The sequence below is a fragment of the Triticum dicoccoides genome, chromosome 7A (genome assembly GCF_002162155.2).
Source record: "Triticum dicoccoides isolate Atlit2015 ecotype Zavitan chromosome 7A, WEW_v2.0, whole genome shotgun sequence".
Classification (NCBI taxonomy): domain Eukaryota; kingdom Viridiplantae; phylum Streptophyta; class Magnoliopsida; order Poales; family Poaceae; genus Triticum; species Triticum dicoccoides.
In genome coordinates, this window is record NC_041392.1 from 27,133,502 (window position 1) to 27,142,877 (window position 9,376).

General features: G+C 47.9%; 1 pseudogene; it reads right to left on the bottom strand.

The window, feature by feature from the left end:
- Nucleotides 1-3,658: 3,658 nt before the first annotated feature.
- The window catches only part of LOC119330756, a 10,586-nt pseudogene continuing 4,868 nt past the window's right edge, over nucleotides 3,659-9,376 (bottom strand).

A 9,376-nucleotide genomic window follows, 5' to 3' on the forward strand; every position in this document is an offset into this window, starting at 1 on the left:
CCGTCCCGCCTAACCCGGTAGCGTTTGACCACGGGATCTAGCCCTTTGACTTTGCACGGACGGGTTTTGACCAGTGGAACTATCCACCCGGTCGTGTTAGGTCAGCCCATACGAACACTTTAGAGCAACATCCGGGCCAAACCCACAGTAAGATCCCCTCCGTGTAGACCCGACGCGTCCGTTTCCCCCCTTCAGGTGCCGGCGGCGGCGCCGTCCGTGAGCGGGGGCACAACCCGGAGACGCGTGCCGCCTCTAATTTGGACATGGCACCACACCACCCCGCATGTATGAGGGCCCGGTGCGACGCTCCGGTGGTATTGCTATCCCCCAGGGGCCCCGTCCCGCCTCTTCAGACATGGCACCACACCGCCCCGCATGTATGAGGGCCCGGTTAGACGGGAGGGTGTACCTGGGGGTAGCAATGCCGCTAGGTGTTGCTTTGGGCCCTCCTACGGTTGTGAAAGCGTGGTGGCTAGCGCAGGCACCCGGCACGCAGCTCCGTGGTGTGCCCCCCATCTCCGGCGTCGCTGTGGGGCATGGCGCGGCGGCAGCAACGTCCGTGAGGGGGGCAATCGATATACCATCTGGGTATGTTTTTTTTTGTGTTAGACAAGGCACATTTATGTTGTGAAAAAAACAGGGAAAAGTAAATAAAAATAAGTAATTGCCGTCGGCATACCTGCGCACATGGCCACGGATCGATGACGTGCCTAAGGGCGCGGATCGGTGATGTGGCAACATCCATGGGCCAGACCTATGCCGACGGCCAGGCCGTCGGCATAGATTTGCCACCCCACGGACAGGCGAGCGACGCGGATCGATGACGTGGCGGGCGACGCGAATCGATGACGTGGCGTCTATGCCGACGGCCGTTGTTAGCCCGTCGGCGTAGATTGACGCCGTCAAAAGGCCGTCTCCGTCCGGGTAGCCGGGCCCACGAGCTATGCCGACGGCCTTCTCTATGCCGACGGCCACCGTAGGCATATTTCTATCGACGCCGACGAGTGAGCTTTGCCGACGGGGGCCGTCGGCATAGATTGATATACGCTGACGGCTTTTCTATGCCGACGGCCTGGGCTGGGCCTTCGGGATAGGCCAATCTATGCCGATGGGGCCCGTCGGCATAGGTTCGGCCGTCGGCATCGCCAGTTATTCTGGTAGTGGTGTGTCATATGGAAGTAAAATAAAAAATGGTCCACGAAGAGAGAGGTCGACGATGGTCCACTACTCATTGCAGTTTCTTCTAAAATCTCAGCTAATCCGTGAGACACATAAAAAATTTAGCCTAGAATGTAGCATCTCATGCATGAGCATGTCAACCAGCAACGGAGAGAAAACACAAGCATATCAAATGGTATTGACATACAAGTCATGTATACAGTGGTGAGCAATGGCCAAAACTTTAGTTAAGTATAAACCAGATGGTAATTGTGATGCCAACAAATTGTGTAACTCATGACGAGTAACAATACAAGCATGACGAGTCATCCATAATGTTGTCCAAGAAAATAATGCAAGAAGCGCATGATGCCACACGAAAATAATGCAAGAAGCGCATGATGCCACACGACGCTACTGGTGTGCACATTGAGGCATTGCCGGAACATAATGTTGTCCATATGTAGTATATATTGAAATCTCTAAAGATACATGTCTTTAGGAACGGAGGAAGTAGCTAGTAGTTTGGTAAATTCAAAATACACTGGTACTAATTGGTTGCTCAAGTGTCGGCGTGTTCTTCACGAGCAACTGCGAGCATGCCTCCCTCAGCGCCGGGCAGCCGTGCCGCTCGGCCAGCGCCAGAGCGGCCGCCACGGAGCTGGCGTCGATTTTCTTACATAGCGCCTCCACACAGAGGAGCTTCAGCTTTTCCAGCTGAAACCTGTCTGCTGCGGCGAGCAGCCGCTCCATATTCTTTGGCGGCGTCGTCGGTGTAGATGAACTGGAGCAGCGTCTTGCACACGTCGGCGTCCATGTCATTCACGAGAAGGCGTAGATGGTCAGCGGTGGCGTTGTTCGAGGCGAGGGTGAGATCCGCCTTGAGGACGGGTGACCGGGCCTCAAGCACCCACCGGTTCGTGGTTCGGTTTCCAGTTGACACTCATGCTCAATTCTCTATCATATGTCGGTTCGGCACACTTCGAACTAGGGCAAGGCGGTCTCCTCAGCGATAGACGGATGCAGCATGACGGGGTCCATCTTTCTTTGAAGAGAAGAAGGCATATATATTCTTCAAGTTGTTTGCCATTCCCAAATCTAGGTATTGTATTCGCTTCAACCTTGGTCAAGGCGCGTTCTTGTGTTTGAAGATTTTGACATTCTCAAGGTGTGTCTGTTTTTCTTTACTTGACATGTGTTTGTAACTATTTGTGGTCTAAGTAAGATGTTCTTCTCAGCACCTTGTATCTGGTTGGCCGCCTGAGACTTTATTAATTCAAAGCCAGTTTTCACTTGTGAAAGAGAAATTGACATCAATAAAAAACACCATGAGCTAGCAAAGTTTGCTACTCCCTCTGATCCAAAGTAATTGATGCAACCTCTATACAATATATAGAAGACATTGCATAGAGGTTGCATTAATTAATTTGGATCGGAGGGAGTAACCTTTTTCTCGTCCGATTGTTTGTTTGATCAATCTATTGACCTAACTACACAAACTACTAGCGCGTAGCACAATCCCATGAAACCAAACAAAATCAAATCTAAAGTTTGACGTTTCTTTGCTCATCCTTTTCTTGTTGTTGAGTACAAAAGTTGGACAAGCTAGAATTTTTTTCAAGAACACACAAGCTGTGCGTCTTCTATATTAAGAAAGGGGTTAAAACACAATAGTGGTTCTGTACATATGTTAGAAAAGAAACATCAGGCTAATGGGAGCATCGACCATAGGCCTAGTACGACCTGCTCGCAATCCTAATCTCCCTCAACTGCCACTGCTCCCCTCTTCCTGGCCAACATCCAGAGGGCTACCTCGCTTCTAATTCTGGCCGTAGTAACAGACTCAACGGTCGCAACCCCGTCGAACACACGGCTGTTCCTCTCCAGCCATAGCATTCTGAAGGTGCAGCAGATAGTCGAGCTTGAACCTAGTTTTGTAGTCTTTTGCATACTGACTTATGCATAAAGGTAGGAATTAAGTAGTTCCTTGGCCATTGTTCTCAATGGTGTGTCATACGGAAGTAAAATAAAAAATGTTCCATGAAGAAAGAGTTCGAAGATGGTCCACGACTCATTGCAGTTTCTTCTAAAATCTTAGCTGATCCGTGAGACACATCAAAAGTATAGCCTAGAGTGTAGCATCTCATGCATGACAACCAGCAATGGAGAGAAAACACAAGCATATCAAATGGTATTGACATACAACAAGTCATATATACAGTGGTGAGCAATGGCCAAAACTTTAGTTAAGTATAAACCAGATGGTAGGTGTGATGCCAACAAATTGTGTAACTCATGACGAGTAACAATACAAGCATGACGAGTCATCCATAGTATTGTCCAAGAAAATAATGCACGAAGTGCATGATGCCACACGACCCTACTGGTATGCGCATTGATGCATTGCCGGAACATAATGTTGTCCATATGTAGTATAAATTGAAATATCTGAAAAGACATATATTTAGAAACGGAGGAAGTAGCTAGCAGTCTGGTAAATTCAAAATACATTGGTACTGATTGGTTGCTCATGTGTCGGCGTGTTCTTCACGAGGAACTGCCAGCACGCCTCCCTCAGCGTCGGGCAGCCGTGCCGCTCGGCCAGTGCCAGGGCGGCCGCCACGGAGCTGGCGTCGATTTTCTTGCACAGTCCCTCCACGCAGAGGAGCTTCAGCTTTTCCAGCTGAAACCTGTCCGCTGCGTAGAGCGGCTGCTCCACATTCTTTGGCGACGCCGTCTCGAGCTCGGGGGGCTGTGAGTCGGTGTAGATGAACCGGAGCAGCGACTTGTACACGTCGGCGTCCATGTCGTTCACGAGCAGGCGTAGATGGTCAGCGGTGGCGTTGTTCGAGGCGAGGGCGAGATCCGCCTTGAGGACGGGTGACCGGGCCTCGAGCACCCACCGGTGCGCCGCGATCGTCTCTCCGTCCCCGAGGTGGATCGTCACGTTCGCCGTCTCCCTGTTCCAGATGGCTTCCACGAGTTGCAAGCCGCGCAAGTCGAACGGCGGAGGCGGAGGCGGCTGCTCCGCCGCAGCACGCAGCCCGTCGGCGGTGATGACGTCGCAGAGGATGGACAGACAGTCTTCCACAAGGTACTTGTCCCTGTCCAGATCTTGGAGCCCCATGAACTCTGTCCAGCCCCATCCATCACCCCTGAAATGGCGCTCATGTTCGAATTTAGTGCACGATGGTTTCAAGGCCTTGTCGAGTATGCTCATCTTGTAAGCCGCCGTGGCATCGCCGGTCTTGGCGTGGCTGTCGTGCATGAGGAAGAGGGACATCTGGTTCCCCGCCCCTCCCGGAACGCCGTTCGGCACTGGTAGAAAAAGAGGCTTCCGTCCAGCCCCATTAGTCGCGAAACTGTAGGAACCGCGACTAATGAAGTCTTTAGTCGCGGTTTGGCAGACGAACCGCGACCAAAGGCTTGGGCCAGGGCGCTCGGTGGCCAGCTGGTGCACGTGAGGGGCTTTAGTCGCGGTTGGCCAGGCCAACCGCGACTAAAGGTGCCCAAAGGCCTTTAGTCGCGGTTGGCCTGGCCAACCGCGACTAAAGCTCCTCCCCTATATATACCAGTTCAGCGCACTCACTTAGCCATTTGGTGCCACTTCTCTTCACAAGGGGGTGTAGGTTTGCTTTTGGTTCCTCTTATGCACACAAGGTGTTTGATGAAATGCCCAACAGCGTGAAACAAACATGATATGAAGTGTTGGAGCCACACTTGAGGTTCCTCCTCGATCGCGGTTAGCAACTTGAACCTTTCATGCATGTGTGTCATTGATAAAATAGGCATGTGTGTTGTTCATTGTTTAATTTCTATTGTTTATAGCTAGTTACTTTAACAAATGCATGATGGTTAATTATATATTTTATATTATAATAATGCAGATGAATCGGCAATGGATGTACGGTAACCGACTCTCCCGCGAGTTCACTACGGGTTTGAAAGATTTCCTCGTAGTGGCTAATGCGAACAAGCAGAAGGGTTTTGTTATCTGTCCATGTGTTGACTGTAAGAATCAGAAGGGTTACTCTTCCTCAAGAGAAGTTCACCTGCACCTGCTTCGGCACGGTTTCATGCCAAGCTATAATTGTTGGACCAAGCATGGAGAAAGAGGGGTTATAATGGAAGAAGATGAAGAAGGGGATGATTTCATCGATGAAAGCTATCTTGCTCATTTCGGTGATACTTTCATGGAGGATGCTGAAGGTGAAGGGGAAGGTGAAGGGGAAGGTGAAGGTGAAGGTGAAGAAGAGGCACGTGATGAGACCGTTGATGATCTTGGTCGGACCATTGCTGATGCACGGAGACGCTGCGAAACTGAAAAGGAGAGGGAGAATTTGGATCGCATGTTAGAGGATCACAGAAAGTCGTTGTACCCCGGATGCGATGATGGTATGAAAAAGCTGGGCTGCACACTGGATTTGCTGAAATTGAAGGCACAGGTAGGTGTAGCTGACTCGGCATTTGAAAACTTGCTGAAAATGTTGAAGAATATGTTTCCAAAGAATAACGAGTTGCCCGCCAGTACGTACGAAGCAAAGAAGGTTGTCTGCCCTCTAGGTTTAGAGGTTCTGAAGATACATGCATGCATCAACGACTGCATCCTCTACCGCGGTGAATACGAGAATTTGAATGAATGCCCGGTATGCACTGCATTGCGTTATAAGATCAGAGGCGATGACCCTGGTGACGATGTTGAGGGCGAGAAACCCAGGAAGAGGGTTCCCGCCAAGGTGATGTGGTATGCTCCTATAATACCACGGTTGAAACGTCTGTTCAGGAACAAAGAGCATGCCAAGTTGTTGCGATGGCACAAAGAGGACCGTAAGTCGGACGGGGAGTTGAGACACACCGCAGATGGAACGCAATGGAGAAAGATCGACAGAGAATTCAAAGATTTTGCAGCTGACGCAAGGAACATAAGATTTGGTCTAAGTACAGATGGCATGAATCCTTTTGGCGAGCAGAGCTCCAGCCATAGCACCTGGCCCGTGACTCTCTGCATCTACAACCTTCCTCCTTGGTTGTGCATGAAGCGGAAGTTCATTATGATGCCAGTGCTCATCCAAGGTCCGAAGCAACCCGGCAACGACATCGATGCGTACCTAAGGCCATTAGTTGATGAACTTTTACAGCTGTGGGGCAGACCTGGTGTCCGTGTGTGGGATGAGCACAAAAAAGAGGAATTTAACCTACGAGCGTTGCTTTTCGTAACCATCAACGATTGGCCTGCTCTTAGTAACCTTTCGGGACTGTCAAATAAGGGATACAATGCATGCACGCACTGCTTACATGAGACTTAAAGTGTACATTTGCCAAATTGTAAGAAGAACGTGTACCTTGGGCATCGTCAATTTCTTCCGAAAATTCATCCAGTAAGAAAGAAAGGCAAGCATTACAACGGCAAGGCAGATCACCGGCCGAAGCCTGCGGAACGCACTGGTGCTGAGGTATTTGATATGGTCAAGGATTTGAAAGTCATCTTTGGAAAGGGTCCTGGCGGACAATCAGTTCCGAAGGGAGCTGACGGGCACGCAGCCATGTGGAAGAAGAAATCTATATTCTGGGAGCTAGAATATTGGAAAGTCCTAGAAGTCCGCTCTGCAATCGACGTGATGCACGTTACGAAGAATATTTGCGTGAACCTCCTAAGCTTCTTGGGCGTTTATGGGAAGACAAATGATACAAAGGAAGCACGGCAGGACCAGCAATGTTTCAAAGACCTTGATGACCGGCATCCGGAATGGTTTCAAGGTCGTGCCAGCTACGCTCTGACCAAAGAAGAGAAGGTCATCTTTTTTGAATGCCTGAGCAGTATGAAGGTCCCGTCTGGATTCTCGTCCAATATAAAGGGAATAATAAACATGGCGGAGAAAAAGTTCCAAAACCTGAAGTCTCACGACTGCCACGTGATTATGACGCAATTGCTTCCGATTGCTTTGAGGGGGCTCCTGCCGGTAAATGTTCGAGTAGCCATTGTGAAGCTATGTGCATTCCTCAATGCAATCTCTCAGAAGGTAATCAATCCAGAAGATCTACCACGGTTACAGAACGATGTGATCCAATGTCTTGTCAGTTTCGAGTTGGTGTTCCCGCCATCCTTCTTCAATATTATGACGCACCTCTTGGTTCACTTAGTCGAAGAGATTTTCATTCTCGGTCCTGTATTTCTACACAATATGTTTCCCTTCGAGAGGTTCATGGGAGTATTAAAGAAATATGTTCGTAACCGTGCTAGGCCAGAAGGAAGCATAGCCAAGGGCTATGGAAATGAGGAGGTAATTGAGTTTTGTGTTGACTTTGTTCCTGACCTTAAGCCGATTGGTCTTCCTCGATCGCGGCACGAGGGGAGACTAAGTGGAAAAGGCACGATCGGAAGGAAATCAACGACATGTATGGACGGCCATTCTCTGACTGAAGCACACCACACTGTACTGACCAATTCCAGCTTGGTGGCTCCGTACTTTGAGAAACACAAGAATATTTTACGCTCGGACAACCCGGGGAAGCCTGAATCCTGGATTAGGAAGGCCCACATGGAGACTTTCGGCAGTTGGTTGAGAAAACATTTAATGAATGACAATGATGTTGTAGATCAGCTGTACATGTTGGCCAAGACACCATCTTCGACTATAACGACTTTCCAAGGGTACGAGATAAATGGGAATACATTTTACACGATCGCCCAAGATAAAAAGAGCACCAACCAAAACAATGGTGTCCGCTTTGATGCAGCAACCGAGAATGGGCAAAAGGTCACATATTATGGTTACATAGAGGAGATATGGGAACTTGACTATGGACCCTCCTTTAAGGTCCCTTTGTTCCGGTGCAAATGGTTCAAGCTAACAGGAGGTGGGGTAAAGGTGGACCAGCAATACGGAATGACAATGGTGGATTTCAACAATCTTGGTTACCTTGACGAACCATTCGTCCTAGCGAAAGATGTCGCTCAGGTTTTCTATGTGAAGGACATGAGTAGCAAACCGAGGAAACGGAAAGATAAGAAAACGATCAGTACATCATGCGATGATCCAAAGCGCCACATTGTTCTTTCAGGGAAAAGAAACATCGTGGGAGTGGAGGACAAGACAGACATGTCAGAAGATTATAATATGTTTGCTGAAATTCCGCCCTTCAGAGTGAACACCGACCCAAGCATTAAGTTAAATGATGAGGATGCTCCATGGATACGGCACAATCGTAAGCAAGCAGGGACACAAGGGAAGAAATGATGTGTAATAATTTATTGTACCAAACTTTGTTGAATGGATCATGTGAATTATATTACCCGTGATGTGTTTGGTGTCCATTTTCGAATGATTCGAGATACCACTGATGATACATGAAATTTGGAGTGATTTAGTCATACTCCTGCCTAGGCGTATAAAATTTTGAATTGAATTAGTTTTATTTTTCTGAATTTTTTGATATATTATTTGTATTTTTAACATTTTGAATTGAATTAGTTTTATTTTTCTTAATTTTTTGATATATTATTTGTATTTTTAGAATTTTGAATTGAATTAGTTTTATTTTTCTAAATTTTTTGATATAATATTTGTGTTTTTAACATATTGAATTGAATTAGTTTTATTTTTCTGAATTTTTTGATATATTATTTGTATTTTTAACATTTTGAATTGAATTAGTTTTATTTTTCTTAATTTTTTGATATATTATTTGTATTTTTAGAATTTTGAATTGAATTAGTTTTATTTTTTTGAATTTTTTGATATAATATTTGTGTTTTTAACATATTGAATTGAATTAGTTTTATTTTTCTGAATTTTTTGATATATTATTTGTATTTTTAAGATTTTGAAAAAGAAAAAGTATTTTAAAAATACCTTTAGTCACGGTTGGCCTACCCAACCGCGACTAAAGGTCGTTGCGCGCGGGAACGAAAAACCCGCCAAAAAAGCCCTTTAGTCGCGGGTCGCCTTCCCAACCGCGACTAAAGGTTACCCTTTAGTCGCGGGTCGCCTCCCCAACCGCGACTAAAGGTTGCCCTTTAGTCGCGGGTCGCCTCCCCAACCGCGACTAAAGGGAGGGGCTATAAATACAAGGGCCCGACCCGTCGCGGGCATTTCTCGTCTTCTCTGCCGCGCCGAAGGCCTGCCGCCGTCGCCCTAGCCCTCGACGCCCCCCGTCGCCCTCGCCCTCGACGCCGCCCGCTGTCGCCCGCCGCCCCCTCTCGCCCACGTACGGCGCC